Genomic DNA, 23,887 nt, shown 5'->3' on the forward strand with positions numbered 1-23,887 from the left:
CAAAGGTAACTTACAAAGGTACACAACTTACCAAAAAAAGTGTGTGAAATAAAAAGTGAAAAATAAGTCTTATAAAATGGAGCCAGAAGTGAGTCATTTTTTTTTAAATGCACCTAGAGTCCAATGCACTTGGCTACAAGTGGGACCAAAATTTATCTCCCAGATTTCTAGCAATCATGTTCAAAAGGGAGCTTTGTATGAAATTCATTTTCTGTCACATGCAAGATCAAAAAAAAAATTGTTCAAGAGAACATCAACTCCTTTTAATAGTAAGACCACTAAGAAATTTCTCCAGAGAATCCTCATGAACATTGGGTAATTGAACCAAGTTCTAGTCACAGCCATATATATAGAAGGAGCACGTGGATATTTAATAGATATTAAATTATAACACTTCTAGACTATACTGTACATGCATATGCATATATGTGAAATGGATGAACGTACCCTTATGTAAATGCAAAATTATATGAAAGTATGTGTTCATATCTACATATACAGATAACTAGGCTATTTGGTGTATACACACAATACTGAACACACATGTAAGCAGTTGTAGACACCTGTACATCTGAGTCCATTCTCTATGTAAGTATAGAAATCATTCGTTATTCATTCAGTAATTGAGTTTTGTTGAGTTTTTCTAAAGAAAGAGGCCTACTTCTGCCTGGAAAGCATCTTTCTCTCTGGGTTCCTGAGAGCCCTGCATTCTACATGCATCTAACTCTGTGTCTGGGCCCACCCTGAGCTCTTCGATGAGGCTTTCTAACTATTCCTACTTAAGCGATTTGTCTTTTCCAAACATCTAAAAAAAATCAGAAGTCGGCTCTATCTCTTTCTTCATCTTCTGCCATGTGGTTAGTCTTCCTGGTGTTGTCTGAGGCACCTCTGACCTCAAGAACAAAGTTCTCCTTTTCTCTTGTTTTCTCTTCTGCTTCTCCTACCTCTCTGCTGGGCAGTAGTCGGCGTCTCTGTAGTAGTTGAGAAGGTTTGGGGACCATTGTCTTCCTCTGCCTGCTTCTTGGGTGAGCTCATTCCTTGGGACTCTGTCATTCTTCCTCTTTTCAATCAGGACATTTTAACTGATGTCCCTGGACCTTTTACTTGGCATTTTGGTGGGTATCAGTGAAGCTTCTGAAACATAAAACACCCGCTTTCATCAGATTTTCTAAATGATACATTACTCAGATCAGGTGTTTTTATTTTCTTCCATGACTTCGACAGGACCCATATGACTCTCCGTCTGAATATTTGACTTCAATATCTAATATCCACACCCACGTTTCCAACTGGTCACCTCCTTTGATTGTCCCAAAGGGCTTCCTTGCCATCTCCCCAGCCACATGGTGGTCTTGGCCCCCATTATCTCTGAATCTGGACATATGTCATAGACTTATAATTGACTTCCCTAATTACAGGACATCCTCTTCTCTGATCCTGCTTTCATTTCACTTTCAGAATTACCTGATCATGTCATTTCTCTGCTTCCAAACTGCCAAGGAATCCCCGTTGCCTACAGAATAAAGTGTGAACTTGTCAACATTGTGCCCCTTCAAAACCGGACCTCATCTGTGCAGCCTAGCCTCTGGCTGTGCCCTCCCAGGCACCTGACCTCTTAGGTTGCACCGCAGCACTCTTGCTATAGCTGTGCCCAGTGCCCTCGCAAGACTCGGTGCTTTTGCTTCTGCGCTTCCTTCCTTTCACCTGGTAAACACACAAAGGCACAGTTTTACCCAAAGCATGTCAAAACCGACAAGTCACCCCAGAGGACACATACACGGCTACCTCCCAGGTGCAGAGGGGTGCAAACCCAACTGCCTGCTTGTGCTTGGAGAACCTATTGGAGGCCACAGCTTCTACTCTTCTGCTTAACATCTATTCTTCCATGTAAGATATATATTCACTGGTTGCCTACTTAGTGTCAGATGCCATCCTTGGCACTGAGCATCGGGTAGAGAACAAGACAGACAAGATCCTAGTTCACAGAAGCTTACATATTAACAGGCAGACAGGAATCAAGTCAACAAATGAACAAAGACACCATGGTTTTACACTCTCGATTTCCAGGAGCTACCACTTCAGAGTCGGGTTAGCCCCCCATGATGAAGACCCCATGAGGTGTCCCAGTTGAGGCCCCCACATGGACCTGTGAGGAGGCAGCTGCTACATTTAGGGGCACAGAGTTCCAGAGGAGAGTGATGAGAGATGGAGAGGGAAAGGAAGGAGCCAACATGGAACCATCCTTTGCTCTCCTGCTGAGTGCTGCTCCTATTTCTGAGACACGGAGAACTGGCCTCATTATTTTGCTGCTATGTTGGCTGTCCCAAGCAACAGCACACTGAACACTGTAACTTCCTGCTGCTGCTCACCTTGGACCAAGGCTAGAGGGCTTGTCTCCATAAGAAGCAGTGTCATTTTGCTCCGTGCCTGTAAGCTGGGGGCTTATGGTGGAAATCCTGCTGGTTTCTTTCTCCTTGTGTGTCCTCTCATGGATGCAGCAGCGTGCCTCCCTGGGAGCCTCTCTGGTTATGGGCCAGCTGTTCTGGACAGTATTCTGTCCCCTTGAGGCACCCCCAGAATTCTCCTAGGGAGACTTTATGAATGTCCTAGAATTATATTTTAAGATGGCTCATCCCAGATACAGACCTTAATTGCAAATATCCATTCTTAATTTCAGCTGCTTTGAAGGATGCTGCCCAGCTCTGTGAAGCCCTTCCCCCACAGTCGGATTTATTTATATTACACAACCGATATTTTTTATTTTGGATTTATTTTTTTTTTTTTGGCTTCTAACACAACAAACAAACAGAAATCCCCATTGTCTCATGGCTTTTACTCTCCTCAGATGGGCTCCCCTTGAAGGGGGCTTTGAACAGTGGAGGAACGGGATGGGACTTCTGCTTTAATGGGGTCACTCAGGTTGCTGAGTTCCAAAGTGACTCATGAGAGGGAAGGATGGAAGGTTCTCTGTGGAAGTGGCCTTCATAGTTTCCAACTCCTAGGTCCCCCAGGCCAGTGGCTTTCCAACTGCTTTGAACATTACCTCACGATGAGAAGTACGAAATTACATGTTTTACACTCTGTGACGCAGATGTACATTGACACTACACGTGAGACTGAAACACAAGCTCTGTGAAACACAATCCTTTCAAATATATATTTTTTGAATGATATTAAGAAATGAATTCTGGTCAGGACCCACGAGATTGATCCAGGACTGGGTTGGGATCATAGTTTATGAACTATAGCTCCCAAGCCTACGTGTCATGATAACAATAGATCTTGATGAATACCTCTGGAAAAGGGAACTGGTTGGCTCTGCGTATGGGGGGGGGGGGCTGGCATCTTCAAGTTCATTGTTTCTCCTTTTGTAACTTTTATTTTTGTATCATGTGCAAGCATCTATTCAATAAATAGATCCTATTTTGAATCATTCTGGCAGAGAGCTTACTTTCTGATTCTGACCCGCATGGCTTTGGAAAACCAGAGGCTGGGGCCAGTAAAGATGAGTTACCAGTGAATCTATTTTGTTCAAATTCATGAAAAAGAAAGAAAGAAAGAAAGAAAGAAAGAGGGGCGCCTGGGTGGCTCAGTGGGTTAAGCCTCTGCCTTCGGCTCAGGTCATGATCTCAGGGTCCTGGGATTGAGCCCCACATCAGACTCTCTGCTCAGCAGGGGGCCTGCTTCCTCCTCTCTCTCTGCCTGCCTCTCTGCCTACTTGTGATCTCTCTCTCTGTCAAATAAATAAATAAAATCTTAAAAAAAAAAAAAAGAAAGAGAGAGAGAAAGTCAATATGTTTTCTACAAGTATTTGGGAGGCAGAATGGCACAGTAGTTAAAAGCAGGAGCTCTGGAGTTCAACTGATTTTGGATTTCAGCCCTCACGCTTCCTGGTAATGTGACCCCGAGCAAGGTATCTTTTCTAAGCCTCAGTTTTCATGTCTGTGAAAATGGATGCAAGCAAAGCCTATCTCATGGGATCTTGCTAAGAATGATATGGCATGGTCTACGCCTAGCATGCAGTAACCGCTGAGGACATACTGTTTGGAGTGATGATTCTGTGCCAAGTTGTGGGCATTCAAAGTGATTGCTTTGAGAACCTAGTTAAGGACTAAGAGATCACACTGAAGGGACAGTACCATAGCTCTTGACTGATGGGGAGCCAGCTTCTCAGAGGAAGTGAGGTCTGGGTTAATATGCAAAAGGTAAGATGAACAGTGAGCAGAACAGAGAGCAAAGGGGAGGATGGGGGTGGGAGAGAAGAGAGGGTGGGGGAGGGAAGAGAAGAGACTGGTGGGGAGGGGGAGGGGTGGAGACTGAAGAGGGGAAAGTCTTTCAGAGAAAAGGAAGGTGGGGAAGTAAGGAGAAGGAAGAAGCGCTTTGCTGGACTACGACACTCAGGGACTGACTGATTCCCCCCCACCCCGCCCCTGCCAATGTATAAATAAGGTTTTCAAGTCTGACTTAATCTTATTGCCTTGGCAGAATCTGAGAGGGTTCACACCTTGAAGAACTTTAAATCCCCTCCACTTTGGATGTGATTCAATTAACACCACTCCTCAAGTCTGCCTTTGGGTGCTTGAAATGAACTGTTGAAAAAGGACCCAGTTAATTAAAATCCAACACTGGGCTCCTTTTCGACTGGCTGGCATTGCGAACCCAAGGGCGATAACTTAAATGCTAAAACTAGTTTGGTAATGCAACCACTATCTTTAAAAACTCCAATTGTGCACCCAGCACCATACCCACATTAACGCTACTCAATAATTTTTTTTTTTAAAGATTTTATTGATTTATTCAACAGAGAGAGAGATCACAAGTAGGCAGAGAAGCAGGCAGAGAGAGAGGGGGAAGAAGCAGGCTCCCTGCTGTGCAGAGAGCCTGATGTGGGGCTCGATCCCAGGACCCTGAGATCATGACCTGAGCTGAAGGCAGAGGCTTAACCCACTGAGCCACCCAGGCGCCCCGCTACTCAATAATTTAACATCTACAAAGACACATGGGTAAAAGCTGGGGAAAAAAAGTTCATAGAAAGATTCAAATGGTCTGGACCCGTCAAAGGATGTGGTTTTCTGGGTACAAAAACTGTTTAATATGCACTCAAGAAGGTACTGTAATAAGTATGGTATAGAGACAAAAACTCCTGAATATTAATAGATGTATTTGCATATGAGCAGTGGAGAAAATCATTGTAAACTAATGGAGTGAGTGCTTTTCAAACTGGGATCGTCTGCGGACACGTAGTTAAGAATCTAGAAGAAAAATTTTTTCCCTTTAAAAAGGGATCATTCTTCCCTCCTATTTAGGAGATACTAAAGTAACTTATTTCACGCCCAATTTACAAGCAGTAGGTGGGGTTCGAACACCCAATCCCACTGCTCTGTGCCAAAGCTCAGTCTTCCCCTACCCCACCACGTGGGGAGTATCTTTTCGTTCAGTCTGATCCTTTGTAATCCTGTAACGGGCTTCTGTATTCCTCTGGTTTGGGAAGTAGGAAGTGAGGTTCTGCGGGCCCCACTAAGAAGGGTGTTTCTTTGACCTTGTGGGTAACTGTGTTGTGTTTCATGTATAACAGAGTCACACCCAAGAGAACATCATGCCAATTAGAAATGCATTGACTAAAAAACAAAGCCCAAATCTTCAATTTGCTGCAAATATTGATTGACATTGATCGGCCTCCGTGCCTAATTGGCAACTGACTCAAACCTTTTGGTCAAAGTAATTTCTCAGCATGTGTCCGAACGATCGCCAAAATTTACTGTAAAAGAAAACTGTCTTTTTTGGTTTATATTGCCTTTTTTCCCCCGCACCTTGCATCAAACTGGGGATCCTTTGAACGAAGCCTGTAGCCTGAAAAGTCTGCGTTGTGGCTTCATAAGTATGGATAGAGACCTCACTGCCAACCAAGAAAGTCAACTGGCTGTTCAGCTGAATTGATTTTAAATTAATCAGTGAAAAGCACTGCCATATGTTGTGATAAATCCAGTCAGTGCCCATTTAGGTGTGATCTTTCAAGTGTTCCAGAAGTGAGGCTTTGCTTCTTGAGAAAGGTTACCACATGCTGCACCTTAATTTGGCCCAGGCAGGTGTGATCCTGCTGGAGTGTTACTGCTTTGACGTCATAAGTTTGTATTTGGGTGGGGGGCGATAGGGTGAAGAATCTGGGTTAGACTTATGATGGAAAGAGACAAGTTATATATAATCAATGTTGGCAGTTGTCTAGAAAGTTCTCCTAAAAATCTGAGTTGTTGTGACTTTGGCCTGTTCCAGCCAGAGGGAGGTAATGGGTTGAGGAGGAGGTGGGGATAGATGGTAGTTGAGTTTGCCTCAGAGCTTCCCCATAGTAGGGGCCATATTTTGATATTTGTGGGCCCCTACCTCCATAAAAATGTATTTTATGGGGACTCCTGGGTGGCTCAGTCAGTTAAGCGTCTGCCTTTCAGCTCAGGTCATAATCCCAGGGTCCTGGGATGGAGTCCCACACTGGGCTTCCCGCTCAGCGGGAAGTCTGTTCTCCTTCTCCCTCTGTCTCTCCCCCTGTTTGTGCTCTCTCTGTCTCTCTCTCTCAGATGAATAAATAAAATCTTTAAAAATATATTTTATGATTGTATTAGCATAAAGATGAATATCGTCCAGGATGAATTTATTATTATATATTCACTCATCAATTTTTTTCCCTTCTAATTTTGAAAGAAATTAAAACACTTCCATGGGCCTAAACAGTGGGCTCTAGGCACTGCATCTCCTGGATTTGCCGGCCCTGGGAGTTAGGCTGTCTTCATGAAAGACAGGGTGTTCTTTCTTGGGTCTGGGCAAGTCAGTGGCTTCTAGATGTTGAAAAATGTTGGCATAAAATAAGGGCCAAAGTGAGCTTTAGGAGGAGCTCCCTCTGTCCCTTTTGGACATGCAGGAGGGAGGCACAGGAAAGATTACCTGGAGAACAGTAAGATGAGAGATGGGATGGAAAGCCAAGGCTTGCCTGGAGAGGAGAGGTTAAACTAGGGGCTCTGAAGGGTCATTCAAGGTCAGAGGGTCCAGTCTAGAGGGACCAAAACAGTAGTACTTACTGACCAGCTGCCTTAGGGATTAAGCAATGCTTGTCCTATACCTATAAGTACCTATTGCTTCCATGTGGGACTTGAACTTGGGGCTAATGTACCTGAGGCCCAGCCAGACAGGGCCTGCCAGCCCCCAAGGTACTGCGGAAAGTAGGCTCCACCCTTGAGCACAATTGGTAGGTGGCAAAACAACAAGCGACAGAAAGTCAAGCTACACTGATCTAGATCCTAGGATCATGGAGAATGCTTTTTACTTTTTTCTCTGCATTTTGAGAATCCCTAATGATGATTATATGAGCCAACATAGTGAGTACTTCCCACACATCACTCACTGTGCCAAGAAATAAATAAACATTATTTTATTTCAACCTCACAAAAAAAATCTTTATGATTTACCTTTGTTGTCCCCACTTTATAAATGGGGATTTAAGGCTCAGAAAAGTAGTGTGATTCACCCAGGGATGCATTGCTAGTGGAAGGTGAATCTGGGTTTCAAGTCAATATGATTCTAGAGTTTATCACCATGTGCTACATTGCCCACTTGCAATTAGATTTTGCACCCCAAAACAGTTGAGTTTGTTGACAATTACTCATTATGAAATTCTGGGTAGACAACCAGTGCTAACCATATTGTTGAGGATCCCAGTATTGGAATGTTGATGCTATCTTTCATCTGTCTTACCAACCACAAGTTTTTGTTTTGTTTTGTTTTGTTTTGTTTTGTTTTCCAACCACAAGTTATAAACCCAAGCATCACAGGGATCAAAATTTTGGTCTGTTACAGCTGTTCCGTGACCCAGCTCAGGCTAGAACTGTCCCTAAAAAGATTTGGCCATTGGTGTGGGGACAGAGAGCCACTGATTTAAGCCTTCTTTGGGCCCTACCCCAAGGTTTCAATGTAAGTTATTTGAAAAAGGAAAGTCTAAGATTGTCAATGTGCTACAAATATGGTGGTTACCTTTATATATCAGTTCTCACTGTGACAGGTGACAGTGTGGTGACAGGTATCGTAGCTCTAGAGTGTGTGTGTCTATACATGTGAACGGTTCCCAGATTGAGCCAGTACCTGGTTCCCACGACAGTCTCTTCTCCATGATTCTTTTTTTTTTTTTTTTTTTTTTCGGGGCTTTGATCTTCTCTTTAAGAAATGAGAGATTAGTAGATCAAGTGATTCAAGCATTATTCCTTAGGGCTTTCTTGCTACAACCCCAGAGATTTGATTTGTTTATTTATGTGAAAAGAGTTTTAGCTGTCATCACACTTTCTTTTTTAAGTTCTCCCAACTGAGCTATTAATGGAATTGCATTCCAACATTAAAACCTACTCTAAACCAGTGTGAAATATAAATACAGATATTTGTCCTAGCCTGGTAAATTAGGAGTGAAGACTGATTTTGACCTTTCTGGGTTTTGGATTATTTTGTCCAGTTCCTCAAGTGCCCAGTCCAGACCATCCTTTCCTGGAATGTCCCAGAAACCCAGTGTTCTCAGCGTTTTCCTACTTTGTTGCCATACCCAGCCCACTCACAGCTTCTGATACAGACCCGGTCCTGAAGAAGAAGAGTCCCTCATTCGTCTTGCTCTCAACTCAGAGCAAATTGCGTGCCAGAAATGTCATGTCTCAGTGGTGCTGCTTTTCTTCCTCATCCTCGGCTTCTCTAGAAGACTCAGAGGTGACAGACAAACTGCTTTTTCTTGCTATTATTCTATTAGTGCCTTGCTTTTCCTTTCATTCTTTTAGGACCTTTGAGGACTACTTTTCATTTTATGTTCTACTTAATGCAATGTCTGGCATCTCTGCCAGCCCCGCGAGTACATACCAAATCCTGTTCTTGCAAACACTGGAGAACACGAAGGAAGACACAGGTGATCAGCTGCTCCGGACACCGATAACACAGAACCTACAACAGGGGCTGGATGTAAGGGAGGATGGAGGTGCAGCCAGTAGGATGGCCCACCTACTTTCTAGCTTTTGCTACAAAGAATCGTGTTCCGTCCAGGTTCCTGAAAAATAACTCAACTATGTCCCATGCTACTTCAACCTCTGGGGAAAGGTTTTTCCTCTACTCAGACTTAGGTTCTTGCCCTTGTCACTTGGAGACAGGGGGTTGAACTGCCTGAGACGGACAATAGTCTTCCTATTTTTTATGCTGAATCTTTACTAAGGTCCTATACCCCAAACCTCCAAAAGGCTTCTGAGAGTCGAGGGTGACTTCTGACTCACAGGGTCAAGGTCCAGGGTGTTAGGCAGGTACAGTTTTACCTCACTGGTAAGTCTTTGTTGCGTGACATGAATAGGTCAAAAGCTAAAGAAAATTAGGCTTTCAAGAGAGGGTCTGAAACAATCTTTGGGTCCCTGGTATTCAGGGTTTCATCCCTCACTGAACCAGGCTGCTCATTTTGTAGGGAGAAAGTTCATGGAACTGTACTCGCTGGAAGCCAAGCGGACTTGGACTAGCAGGCCAGCCGTCACGTACAGGGAGCAAGTGCTCATTGCCTTGCATAAATCTGATCTGGAAGGGGAAGAAATAGATAACTCTTTCCTGTATTTTCTGCATTTATTCTCATCTGGTGTTTCATGAGGCCATGGCTATACTTACATGTATCAAACCAAACAGAATCATTCCAAAAGAGAACAGAACTCAGGGAAATTGTTGCCAGTTTACCAGGCTCCTTCTTCCTTTTTTTTTTTTACTCCTTTTGAAAGCTATTGAAGTCTAGTTGTTTCTTAGGGAGGACTAATTCAGATCCAGAGCCAGTGCTGATCTGGAGGACTCAGGAGGGTCTTACCAACTGTAACACTGACCTTAGGAGGTGAATCCTGTTCTTGGAATGGCTGGGCCCAGCACTTTTAGACCTCCAAAGACCCTATGGACATTTAAAGATGCACTGGTCTGTTGGGGGAAATTTAGGGTTGTGGGCGTCCTCTGGAAACATGCTAGACTCAGTCTTCATGACCGGAGACTGTCTAACACAGAGCAGTTCTAGACTTTCAGGGCTGAGGGGTGGGGAAGCCCAAACCTTCCTGAATTTTTCCTGGGATTTCAGTAGATGGGTGGTGCCTCTTGGTCCACAGAGGACTTTCCCTTTTGTGTCTGTATTACTCACAAGGGTCCTTCCCAAGGCACAGAGATAAGTGACTTGTCTTGGGCTGCAGGGTGACTCATTAACAAATTGAGAATTGCACCCCGCCTTCAAAGTCTAACTTGGCCTCCTGACCAAAACAGTATTGAGTCTTTCTTCAAAAGATCAAGTCACATGGTAAAGCATTGGTCTTTGCCTTCGTTGATCTCACTTCTGGTGTCTAGCAGGTACTATTTGAAAAGTTTGATTAGCCTTCATAATGGATCTGCATCACACAATTTTGTTTTTATATGCTCCTCCTCTGCTGCGTTTTTGTTTCATGGAAAAAGACAGAAATCCATGTAATAAAAAATAAAATGGCATATCAAGATTGTGTATATTCCTGGAAACCATCCCTGCTGTAGCCCTTGCTATGGGCTGCACCTGCTCTCACAGTTTATGGAAGCAAGCACTCGGCTCAGTGACTAAGAGCAATTTTAGTATTGACCTTGAATGTGTCATTTTTGTTTTCTCATGGGGACTTGTATGTATAAACTGGAAGCACACATTCTTATCATGGACATAAATGTCAAAAGTCTGTGGAATTTCATAGCTTGTTTTGCTGAGGAAAAAAAAAATCCCTAAGAACATTGATCAGAAATCTGATGAATTTCTGGAGGGGCTAGATGGCCGCAGACGTTTACTCCTCTTCCCTCTCCTCTAAAGCTGCACAGCCAAGAAACCGTTAAACTAGTTCCCAAAGAGGTCAGGGACCATCAGACATTGAGTTTTATAGAGTTTCCCTCAGCTTTTAAGTAAACGGTGTTAGGTTGCTAGTTCAGTTCTTTGTTTCTTTGCTTTGTACACTAGACAGGTCACTCCTGAAATCTTGGTCTTCCCAGCAATGCTGTAGTTAGCAGCACCTGTGATAACTTCCATCTCACGTAATCTTGAACGAACTCCATGCTCTTCAGATAGTGACGTGGTATAGTTAAACATCATTAGTCCAGACTCAATCTTTTTTGAGATTAGTCATTCCAGGGTAGGAGATGAAGCTTGCTATTTAAAAAAAATTCATATGAAGAAACTGTTTATTAAGCCTAAGTATATGATTGTAGGAACAAAGGGCTCAACTTCTAAGAAGAAAACTCTTTGAAGATCCAAATACTTTTTTAAAGGTTGTGGCTACTAATCACAGAGAAATTGAACAAAGTAGACTGAGCAACATTTTAAAAGAATTTTCAATTATTATGTCCTGTGAAGTTAAAAAATAAAAATAATACAAACTCCATATCCTTAAAGATGTTCTATAGATGAGACTTAAAAAAATATATATGTATGGCATTGGCCTTCTTCACATCATTTGGTCCAAACTTGAGAAGTTTAACTAGGTGTCATAACGTTGTAAGGTTTGGAGGGACTGATTGAATCATGATTTCTGAGGGCAGTCTCAAGCTCTGGGTTTTGAGTGTGGTCTTCAAATGCCTGAGTCTGTTCGGGGATGTGTGTGTGTGTGTGTGTGTGTGTGTGTGTGTGTGTCTGTCTGTCTGTCTGAGGGTGTGCACCCATGCAGGTGTGTGTGCTGTGATGACAGACGTTTAGTGCTGAAGTAGCGTAAGGGAGCAGACCCAGGGAAGAGAGTAAGGGCATTTGAGGTTACCTACAGAAAAGAGGAAAGAAATCATCTTGGAATTAGTTAAGTAAAAGAGACTTTGCAGCATCAAAAAACAGGAAGGGAAGTTAGAGGTCCATATAACTTCATCAGAAGTATTAAGATCTTTGACAGAATAAAATTGGAACCCACCAGAAAAGAACTTCTGAGATAGATAGTTATTTCTACATTTGCATAGGGTTTATGTTTGGGGATAATAAATGAGTTGTGAGGTTTGTGGCTTAGAATAAGAGGCCTGTATTATATTCCCGTCTCTAGCAATGAGGAAGAAAATCCAATTAGACCAGTTTTTAGGGAGAATAAGGACATGCAAAACTCCTTCAGGAGCTTTTTTTCTAGTTACTAGAATCTTTCTTATTTTTCCTTCTTTCTTTGATGCTGGCAAATTGCCTCATTCCTCTGAGGCTGATTTTTTTTTAATTTATTTTTTGTATTATGTTTAGTTAGCCACTGTATAGTACATCATTAGTTTTTAATGTAGTGTTCAATGACTCATTAGTTATGTATAACACCCAGTGATCATCACAGCATGTGCCCTCCTTAACACCCATCACCCTGTTATCCCCTCCTCCCACCTCCTTCTCTTCTGAAACCTCCCTCTCTTCTCTTCTTTGTTTCCTGCAGTCCATAGTTTGTCATGGTTTCTCTTCCTCTCTGATTTCTCCCCTTTCAGATTTCCCTCCCTTCCCCTATGGTCCTCCGTGCTATTGCTAATGTTCCACATATGAGTGAAACCATCTGATAATTGTCTTTTTCTGCCTGACTTACTTCACTTAGCATAATCCCCTCCAGTTGCATCCATGTTGATGCAAATGTTGAGTATTCATCCTTTCTGATGGCTGAGGAATATTCCATTGTGTATATGGACCATATCTTCTTTATCCATTCTTCTGTTGAAGGGCATCTTGGATCTTTACACACTTTGGAGATTGTGGACATTGCCACTATGCACATGGGGTACGTATGGCCCTTCTTTTCACTACATCTGTATCTTTGGGGTAAATACCTAGTAGTGCAATTGCTGGGTTGAAGGGTAGCTCTATTCTTAACATCTTGAGGAAACTCCATACTGTTTGTATGAGTGGCTGTACCAGCTTGCATTCCCACCAACAGTGTAAGAGGGTTCCCCCTTCTCCACAATCTCACCAAAGTTTGTTGGTTCCTATTTTGTTAATTTTTGCCATTCTGACTGGTATAAGGTGGTATCTCATTGTGGTTTTGATTTGTATTTCCCTGAGGGCTAGTGATGTTGAGCATTTTTTCATGTGTCTGTTAGTGACTCGTATGTCTTCTTTGGAGAAATGTCTGTTCATGTCTTCTGCCCATTTTTTGACTGGGTTATTTGCTTTTTGAGTGTTGAGTTTGAGAAGTTCTTTATAGATCTTGGATATCAGCCCTTTATTTATAATGTCACTTGCAAATATCTTCTCCCGTTTCGTGGGTTGCCTCAACAGTTTTGTTGACTGTTTTCTTTGCTGTGCAAAAGCTTTTTATCTTGATGAAGTCCCAAAAGTTCATTTTTGCTTTTGTTTCACTTGCCTTTGGAGGTGTGTCTTGAAAGAAGTTACTGTGGCCCGTGTCAAAGAGGTTAGTGCCTATGTTCTCCTCTAGGATTTTGATGGATTCCTTTCTCACATTGAGGTCTTTCACCCATTCTGAGTTTATCTTTGTGTGTGGTATAAAGGAATGGTCCAGTTTCATTCTTCTATATGTAGCTGTCCAATTTTCCCAACACCACTTATTGAAGACACTGTCTTTTTTCTATTGGATATTTTTTCCCGATTTGTCAAATATTAGTTGACCATAGAGTTGAGGGTCCATATTTGGAGTCTCTATTCTGTTCCATTGGTCTCTGTGTCTGTTTTTGTGCCAATACCATGCTGTCTTGGTGATCACAGTTCTAAGACTGATTTAAAATGACAGATGTGGACACCACATACCTGTCTCTATCTTATATCCACTACAGTGCTCTGAGCACGAATGGACACTATGCCAAAACAGATTATATTTGTGGCTGTCTAGGGTTCTTTGTCCATAGGGATGACCCCTTCCCACATTATTTGGATAGTTCTACTTCCAGATGTTATTTGGCATTTCATAGTTTCATAGCCCCTTCCAGCTCTCAGTTAAGCCAGCCTGCCCACCCATCTCCTGCTGGTGGAGCAAAGGTGAGCCACCTGGGCAAGGCAGGGGCTCTGTTGCCATAGCTCTGGAGCATGTGGTTGGGGACAGAGGTTTCAGAGAAACTTTCTCTTTCCAGGATGCCAGCATTTTGAGCCAAGCTAACACATAACAAAGTGATATCATTGGGGTTCCTCCAAAAAAAAGTCATTGGCCATGAGTCACTCATTGGCTCCAAGGCCTGGAATTCCTATCAAAAGAGCTAAATACATATGGCTACGTGTATGAATTGAAGTCTTCCAAACTATGGTTACTCAAGTTAGAGAGTAAATGGTAAATCTAGAACCGGCATCTTGATCTTTGGTCTTTACCTTTAGTGTTGTTCACTACTAACCAGGTTGCTTCCTCCATAAAATATTCTACCTTTAAAAATATTTTAGCACAGGGGTGCCTGGGTGGCTCAGTGGGTTAAGGCCTCTGCCTTCAGCTCAGGTCATGATCTCAGGGTCCTGAGATCGAGCCCCGCATCCAGTTCTCTGCTCAGCAGGGAGCCTGCTTCCCTCTCTCTCTGCCTGCCTCTCTGCCTGCTTGTGATCTCTGTCTGTCAAATAAATAAATAAAATCTTTAAAAAAAATATTTTAGCACAATTAGTTCAGTGGACTAATGGCCTTCAACAGATAAAGATAGAGTCTCTATTTAGAATGCGGTTTAGAGCAGATGAGTGTGGATATGTTTTTTCCAAGTTTCTATTATGAATTTCAGACATAGAAGTTGAAAGAAGAGTGTGTGGAACATTCACCTACCTTCCGTCTAGGCTTAACATCTATTAACAGTTTGCCCTATTTGCTTGCTTTCTTTTAAAAAATAATTTGTAGTGGCGTCTGGGTGGCTCAGTCAGTTAAGCGTCTCCCTTGGGCTCAGGTCATGATCACAGGGTCCTGGAATCAAGACCCACATCAGGCTGCCTGCTCAGTGAGGAGTCTGCTTCTCCCTCTGCCTCTGGCTCTGCACCCCCTCCCCCTCATTGTGTTTTCTTTCTCTGCTCTCTCTCTTAAATAAATAAATAAAATCTTTAAAAATAAACAAATAAAAACTAAAAAATAATTTGTAGATATCATGATACTTTACCACTAAATACACCAGCTTAAATCCCATAAGTATAAGAAGATTCTCCTACATACCCATAATTTTCATTTATAACAACAATAATTCTATAATAATAACTAATAACTCATCTATAGTCTCTTTTTTCCCTAGTTGTCCAGTTCCTATTCAAACGTTCTCAGTTCCCCTAAGAATGTCTTTTATAGCTCTTTTCTCTAGAACTGGGATCCAGATTAGAATCACTTACTGACTTTGGTCATTATGTCACTTTAATTTCTTTTACTCGAGAACCGTATTTATAGTACAGTAGGTATTAGCCAGATATAGCTAGTAAGCACTTAAAATGTGGCTAGTCCAAATTGCGGAGTATTTTATCTAAAAAAAGTTTTTTCATGTCATCTCTACACCCAATGGGGGGCCTGAATTCACAACCCTCAGATCAAGAGTTGCTGTACCAACTGAGCCAGCTAGGTGCCCCGAGACCCATACTTTAAGTCCAAAACATACATCAAATTCTGAAGGCTTAGTATAAAATACAGAACATAAAATATCTCATTAGTATGATTTTAATGTTGATAACGTGTTGCAATAATATTTTGGCTATACTGAGATAAAATATGTTATAAAAATTGGTTTCAGCTGTTTATTTCTCAAATGTGACCACCAGCAGATTAAAAATGACTTATGTGGTTAGCATTGCATTTCTATTGGACAGAACCAGTTCTAGAATATACCTCGTTCCTTTCTGCTCTATGACATTGACTTAAATGTTTGACAGTTGTCTTTAGAATATAACAGATACATTTTGGTGAGAAAGAAAAGGCTAGGAAAAACCTGCAGGAAGGGCTGTTTCTTGGGAGGGCCTGGATGGATGTCCTGATGAGAGGAACCCCAAAGAATCTGCTGAAAGAAGGTCTTGCAAACCTCCCTCCACGTCATGCATTTGCTCAGTCTGGCTGGTGGGTTGACTTCTGCTCTATCTCCTTCACGTAGATTCATAAAGTGTCTGAGAATTTACTTTCATGTCATATTTTAATTTTTCTTTTTTTCCCTAGTGGATTTTTTTTTTCTCAGTCTTTTTCCTTCTCCTTCCTGTGCTTGCTCACTTCTAAATTCATCCTCTCAGTTCATTTTGGGGGAAGCCAGGTGCCCTGGAGTGCTGTTTCAGCCATCTCTCAAGAGTTCCTGGACATTGTTGCCTGGCTAGATCAAGAGGTGTTAGAGACGATCCAGACTGTATGGGGGATCATCCTTTACGTCTTCCCTTCCCCTTCCCGCAGGGCTGACGCCTGACCCCGGGGCCAGCTCCCTGCCAGGACGGTCAGGCAATGAGTCCTCAGACGTCTGTTTTGAAGACAACAACTTTTCACTTTTTTATTACAAAAATTATGTGTGTTCATTTTAGAAAAGATATGAAATATAGATAAGGAGAAAAATTTCTTACTCTGCCCTGACCACAGACAATAGGATAGTTTGGCTGTTCCTGGCATGACAGCCATTTTCTTGAAGGTCTGCTGTTCATTCTCTATTGCTGCTGTAACAGTCACCCCAAATTTAGTGACGTAAATTGACACAAATTTACAACCTCACCATTGAGCAGGTCACGGTCTGAATTGAGTCTTGTGGGCTAAAATCACATGTTGACATGTTCCTTCTGGAGGATCCAGGGGCAAATCCTTCCCAACTTCTGGAAGCTGCTGGCGCTCCTTGGCTTGTGGTCATTTCCTCCCCCTTCACAGCTCAGCACCCTGATCTTACTTCCATTGCCACATCACCTTTTTCTGACTTTGTCCCTCTTGCCTCATTTTATGAGGACCCTTGTGACCACACTGCACCTACCAGGATAATCTCCCCTCCTTGAGATCTCTCATGTCCACCTGCAAAATCCCCTTTGCGATGTAAGGTAGCAGATTGACGGGATTAGGTAGCAGATTCCAGGGATTAGGTCATGGACAATTTGGGAGATCCACCATTCTATCTAGTCTATCACCTTCCCATCCTCAAAACACATTCTGATGGGGATGCCTGGGTGGCTCAGTTGGTTAAGCATCTGGCTTCAGCTCAGGTCATGATCCCAGGGTCTGGGATCAAGTCCCACATCGGGCTCCTTGCTCAGCAGGGAGCCTGCTTCTCCCTCTGCCTGCTGCTCTCTCTGTCTCTGGCAAATAAATAAATATACAAAAAAACCCACATTCTGTTGTTTGTCTGCACTTATGTACATGCAAATGGTTATTGTTATAATAGGAGGAATAGTGAGATTTTAATTTGTTTGGTGGTAAGAGAGAAAAGAAAAGGCAGAAGGGGAGAATGGAAGGTTCTGGAGGTCTATTCTAGGTCTGGCTGAGGTACTGGGCTTGACACCTGCTGAGAGGAAACCACAACGAGATATGGATTTGAAAAAGTCTCTGTGCCTCTGGGCACATGCAGGCCTGCTTTGGGATCAGGAGAAAATGTGGTTCAGAGTTACCTCTTTTATTGAGGACCCAACAGATGTCCCATGCACTGGGGATGGAAGAATGGGGGCAGCTGGATAGGACAGTGTGGTATGGACATGCTCATGCTTTTGGTGCCAGTGGTAGAGGTCGGGCATGAGAGAGATCTGGTATGTGAGAAAAGGGACAGGTGCATGCCACAGGTCAACTAGATGATCATGGGCAAAATGATGCCCCATTTAGAGGCTTCCAGAGAGTTCTCCTATGACACAAATGGAGATATCAGAGGCTGAACATGTGTGCATGTATGTGTTCCAGTTAGCAATATATCATGAATACTTTTTCCATGTAAGTAATGTTTGGAGCTGTACCAATATTTGTTCAACAACTACTTTCTTGCTGGGGTTCCCAATTTTCCGTTTTAAACCATAGTAGGATGAACATTCTTGAAGCTTTCACAAACCCATGGTTACTTCCACGGGATAACTTACCTGAAAGCAGACTTGCTGGATGTATAGGAATCATTCTGAGGCTTTTGAAGTATGAAGTACAGTTTCCTTACCTGCAAAGGGAAAGGGTGAGATAAAATTGGTGGCTTTCAAGCTCTTTTCTTTTCTTTCCAGCCGATAGACTCTGCCAGCAGAAACTTCTGCAGCAACTGGGAAGTAAATCAATCAGAGGTGAGCGCACTGGCACTGTGGTGGAGTGAGGCTGGGCTCATCTGTTCCTGCCTCCCCACCGAAAATTCAGGTCTCTGAGACACACAGTCTGCAAACCACAGGGCAAGGTGACCTCACATTCCTTTCCGCTGACATCTCTGCTATCAAGTGCTTTGATTGAACTGCCAGCAGTCTAGACCATGCTGAGATCACTCTCTCTGGGTCCCCTCCAGACCCCTCCCCCCAGCTAAGAGGTGGTCAGTAGGTACTTGTTCATCTTAGATGGCAGCCAACTCACAACAGGCCAGAAGCCGGAGGGGTCCTGCAGGCCACACCTGCTGGAGGGAGATGACTGGGGAGTCTGGATGTGACAGACAAATTGGGGAAATTCCTGTGACTCAGAACTTGGGGAATGTAGACCGTATAGAATAGAAATATAATTTGAGATATAGGGGTGACCTCAGGAATATCAAATCCAACCTCCTATTTTTGCAGATGAGCTGCAGCCTGTTTTATGCAGATGGAACTGGAGAAGGTAAAGGTTTTGTCCCAAGGCACACGGCAACTCAGTAGCACAATCCAGCATCCTGCAAACTAGCTGAGCCCTCTTCTGCTTTTACTACATTTGAACATCCCTCCCTCCCCGTAAAGGGAAAAGGAGAGAAGGGAGGAAGAAACTAACACTCAAAACACCAACTATGTGCCAAACAATCATCGATGCCTCCCTTAACTTGGTTCACCCTGCCTGGAGGGAGCACTGTGCCATCTTGCAGGGGTCAGGGTGGGGTCTTTTCTTCACAACTTCGGTCCTGGCCCCAGAGGCACCCAGTGGTGAGCGATAACACTGCAAATCTGAACTTCATCTCTGATATCAAAGACCATCCTTCTCCAACTTGGATCTATTTTTGCTAACCTAGAGAGGTACCTGTTGCCTAAATATCAGATTGCAGAGGAATTTGGGAAGTAATTTTGAGAACAAATAAAGTGGGCGCCTGGGTGGCTCAGTGGGTTAAGCCTCTGCCTTGGCTCGGGTCATGGTCTCAGGGTCCTGGGATCGAGTCCCACATCAGGCTCTCTGCTCAGCAGGGAGCCTCCTCCCCCCACTCCCCGCCTGTGATCTCTCTCTCTCTGCCAAATAAATAAATAAAATCTTATTTTAAAAATAACAAATAGGGGCGCCTGGGTGGCTCAGTGGGTTAAAGCCTCTGCCTTCAGCTCGGGTCATGATCTCGGGGTCCTGGGATCGAGCCCCACATCGGGCTCTCTGCTCGGCAGGGAGCCTTCTTCCTCCTTTCTCCTCTCTCTCTCTCTGCCTGCCTCTCTGCCTACTTGTGATCTCTGTCTGTCAAATAAATAAATAAAATCTTAAAAAAAAAAAAAGAACAAATAAAGTAAAAGATGATAAACAAGACCTAATAATAGACAAAACTCCAAACAGGATCTAGCCATAGCGATTTGATTCAAACACATCACCTTGAGAACAGAATATGACCTGAAACCCTGCCCTGAACATGTCCTTGGAGATGCTTTCTTGACATGAAAGTTGGTGCTACAGGGAAAGATGTAACATAAAGAAAAATCCTCTGCCTTGAATCAGATTCCTCTGGGAAAGAGCATCTAGTGTTTGACACTGTAGAGCCCTCTCTGAGGGGGAAACCCAAGGTACTCTTCATAAGAATGTGAGGCCTGGGTCCAAATCTCCAGTCATTCAGAACACGCGGGCCCCCAAATGGCAGGCATGGGATATAATCCCCGGAGAGATGAGGATATGTGCATATTTACCTTGAGTTTGAACTTGAACACCTGTTTTCATCCAGCTCAGATCTATAGGAGATCTTGCCATGATGGGGTATGGGAGTAGGGGACATTCCAGGTCTTGTCCACCAATGTCAAACTTGTCTTGGAAGTTTACAATGCTATACACAGACATGAGTTACGAGAACATTAGGAAAACTCTTGAGTTTACTGATGGGATTTGGTTTTCCTTGCACAAAAGCTGTAAGGTTCAGGAAGTCCACTGTAATGTAATTCACGAGCCCAGGGTTTTGTGAATAAAAGAGCCTTCAAAGTTTCTCCTAAAGTCAACTGTAGCTGGAGTCTCACTCTGCTTCCCCACTCCTTCGAGTGGATTCCAAAGCCACTTCCCTTGGCCCAAATCATATAACAGTAGGGTTTTTTTTTTTTTTTTTAAGATTTTATTTATGTATTTGAGAGAGAGGGAGAGAGGAAGAGTGAAAGGGAGAAGGAGGGCTTGATGCAGGGCTTGATCCCAGGACCCCATGACCTGAGCCAAAGGCCGATGCTTAACATACTGAGCCACCCAGGTGCCCCAAGAGTAGCTTTTTACTACTGAGAACTACAAACTGCTACACCAGTCTGGCACGCTCTCCACTGCATCCCCTCCTCCACTGCCACCAAGGCCCAGACCCTGTTGCTTTCCCAACTGATGGCATCATCCTCTGCTGTCTTCCCTGTGCTCAGCACGTCGGTTGGTTACTTCTTTCCTCTATTATACCACCGAGATTGTCATTAGCTGCTGTACTGTATTTAAGTTTTTCATGTGTGTGAATCCCATTGAATTCAAAATTTACATAGTTCTTGAGCTTAGGGAAGAGATGGGGTGATGAATTTGACTACCATTCCAGTGCAGGAAATCTTAGAGAATGTAGGCATGAGAGCAGGACTTTGAAGTCAGACTGCCTGAGTCTAAATGCAGCATCTGTTGGGTCAAGTCAGTTAACTCACCTGTGCTCCAGTCTCCTCATCTGTAAAACGGGCATACTAGTAGTGCCTACCTCACCCGACAGGGAATTCACGTAGAGTGCTGGCACATTTTTAGTCCTCAAAAATATCAGCTGCTATTTCATTATTCTCACTTTCCAGGCACTGAGTGGCTATTTTCACCCATGATCTCATCTATTCATGGTAAGAATTTAATAGGGTGTCGTGGCAAACACGGTCGGTTACCAACGGCCCCAGCCGGCTCCCGCTTCCTCCTTGTCTGGGAAGTCCGGCTGTTGTTCAGGTTTGTGTTCCTACCACCGTGTCCTTGGAAAAGGTGGTTTAGCCCTCTGGCCAGGGGTAAGTGCTGAAGGAACCGGTCGTGGCACCCGTCACCCGTGCCTGGTTCGGAGGTGGTCATGTGACCCTGTTCCAGCCTGAGAGGCGCCAGTGAAGCTAGGGATGTCCTCGTTGACGAAAGAGAGGTACTTAGAAAGAGACATCTCTCTTCCTTGCTGTGGACCTTGTGGTGTCTGGACGTTTGCCTGGAATTTCTAGATTTGGAATGGAAGCCAGAGCAGAGGGAAAAGGCCAGAGCCGAGCAAAGCTGAGGCAGGTCCCGGCTCCTACCATAGCTGTGCACTTGCAGTGACATGAGATGGGGCTTCCCTCGTTATCAAAGCGCTCGGGTCATGCTTTTTGGGGGAACTGATGCCCAAAGAAAGCATCCTAACCAATATACGCAAGTATTTGGCTCCCTGTGCCCCGGATGAGGAAATGGAACTTCAGCGAGATTTGCAGTATTTGCTCCCAGCCAGGTAGACAGCAGGTGACCGTGCAGAGCGGCGCTCACACGTGCCCCGTGGCCTCCAGTGCCCGGAGCGTCGCGGGACAAAGCCGACTGCTTACTGAGCAGGCTGCACGTTGGGAGACTCGTGCACGTCGAGACAGATGATGCAGTCTGTGTTGCCTCTGGGTTGTCAAGGGGTTCTGCGACACAGAACACGGTGACACACCATGATCCTGCGGTTTTCATGGCTTTCCAACCCCGGGTGCGTGCTGAGTCTCTTGGGTTCTCCTGAAAGCAAGAGGAACACTGATCTGAAGTGATTCTCATTTCTAGGGCATACTGCAACACACTCAGCTCTATCATAGTCATGCTCGCTCTTTATTTCCACGACAAACTTGGGTTTGGTAATTGCCACTTCCTGATGTCATTTTTTTTTTTTTAAAGGACAAGATTCATGCTGTAAGTGCCCAAGAAGAGGCCCATTTTCTTTTCTGCAACAGTTGTGCAGAATTGATCTCAACATTCGTCTCCACCCTGAGAAAGTCCTCTTTCCCAGGTTCCAGAAGGAGAGCTTTTGGGGTGAGGTATGTAAGAACAAGGTCCAGTCCCCTTGGGAGGTGGATGTCTCAAACTGTTCTTACCCGAGGTGCCCTGCCCTGTCTTAATAGATGCTCTCTGACTTTTGTCAGGGGATGGGATATTAAAGCATGCCTTTAATCCTACTGGAAGCCAACCAAGGGAAAATTCACCAACAAGGACATAGCTCATAGTCACAGAGGCATGATTGGGTCCCCTTTACGTCCTTACCTCATTCAGTCTGTGCCAGCCAATCCCAGTCCTCGCTGAACCTGCACCTGGGCAGACTTCAAGGTCAGTGAACTCGACTCCAAACAAAGGAGATTAAGCCAGTGGGCTCAGAATATAGCTGGATTGTTGCCTCTCCATATCAACCCATGATAGCCAAATTAATAGTTCAACCCTCCTTCTATCTTAATTGTAGGAGAGAAACAAATAATCATAAAAGGGGCGATTATTACTCACTGAGATTTATTACATACCAGGCTTTCTTGAAGCTCTTTGCCTGCATTTTTATTTGAATTCACACAACCTGTGTTACTTCAACTGTCACAACTTGTATTAATTAGTATACTTCTCACAATAACAATAGGAGAAATACTATAATTATGCATGAGAAAACCGAGGCATAGGGAGGTTAAACGACTTACCCAGGGTTTCAAAGCTCAGAAGTGGCAAAGTCAGAATTTATTTATTTATTTTTTTTTTAAGATTTATTTGTTTTTCAGAGAGAGGGAGTGCCCACACAGGTGGGAGATGCAGGCAGGGGCAGAGAGAATCTCAAGCAGACTCCATGCTCTGTGTGGAGCTCACCTCAGGGCTTGATCTCACAACCTGGAGATCAGGACCTGAGCCAAAACCAACAGTCAGATGCTTAACCGACAGCATGACCCAGGCACCCCATTGGCAAAGTCAAAGTTTAAATCTTGGTATTATAACCTACCACCCATTGACATGGATGGAACTGGAGGGTATTATGCTAAGTGAAATAAGTCAATCAGTTTCCCTGACGTGTGGTTTCACTCACGTGTGGAACATAAGAAATAGCCCAGAGGATCGTTAGGGAAGGGAGGGAAAACTGAATGGGAAGTAATCAGAGAGGGAGACAAACTATGAGAGACTCTTGACCCCAGGAAACAAACTGAGGCGGGGGGATAGGGTAACCTGGTGTTGGATATTAAGAAGGCACGCGTTGTGATGAGCACTGGGTGTTATAGGCAACTAATGAGTCATTGAACATTACACCAAAAACTAATGATGTACTACTATATGTTGGCTGATTGAATTTAAATGAAAAAGAATAACTCTTGGTATTCTAGGTCAGGAATGCAGCTCTAATCACCACTCCCTAGTGCCTTAATAGCCAAAATAATTCACAGGAAGGAACAGATGGTTTGAAAATGGTAAACAGATGGTGAACAGCAAAACACTTTTATCAAGCTAGTTTCATTTCTCCACCTTCACTGTGCCGGAGAGGCAGCAGGGCATGGTTGGGAAAAGCCTGTATGGCGTGTTAGCTGGAGCCCAGTTCTGGCTCTGCTCTGGCTGGTTTTTAAGGTACACAGGTTTTTAAGGGTCAGCAACACATTCCCCTCTTTTTGATGTTTGCTGTCTGAATTAAACTTTCAGTACAGGGGCGCCTGGGTGGCTCAGTTGTTAAGCATCTGCCTTCAGCTCAGGTCATGATCCCA

The sequence above is a fragment of the Enhydra lutris genome, unplaced genomic scaffold, assembly GCF_002288905.1.
Source record: "Enhydra lutris kenyoni isolate GAN:26980312 unplaced genomic scaffold, ASM228890v2 scaffoldscaffold4, whole genome shotgun sequence".
In the NCBI taxonomy this organism is placed as follows: Eukaryota; Metazoa; Chordata; class Mammalia; order Carnivora; family Mustelidae; genus Enhydra; species Enhydra lutris.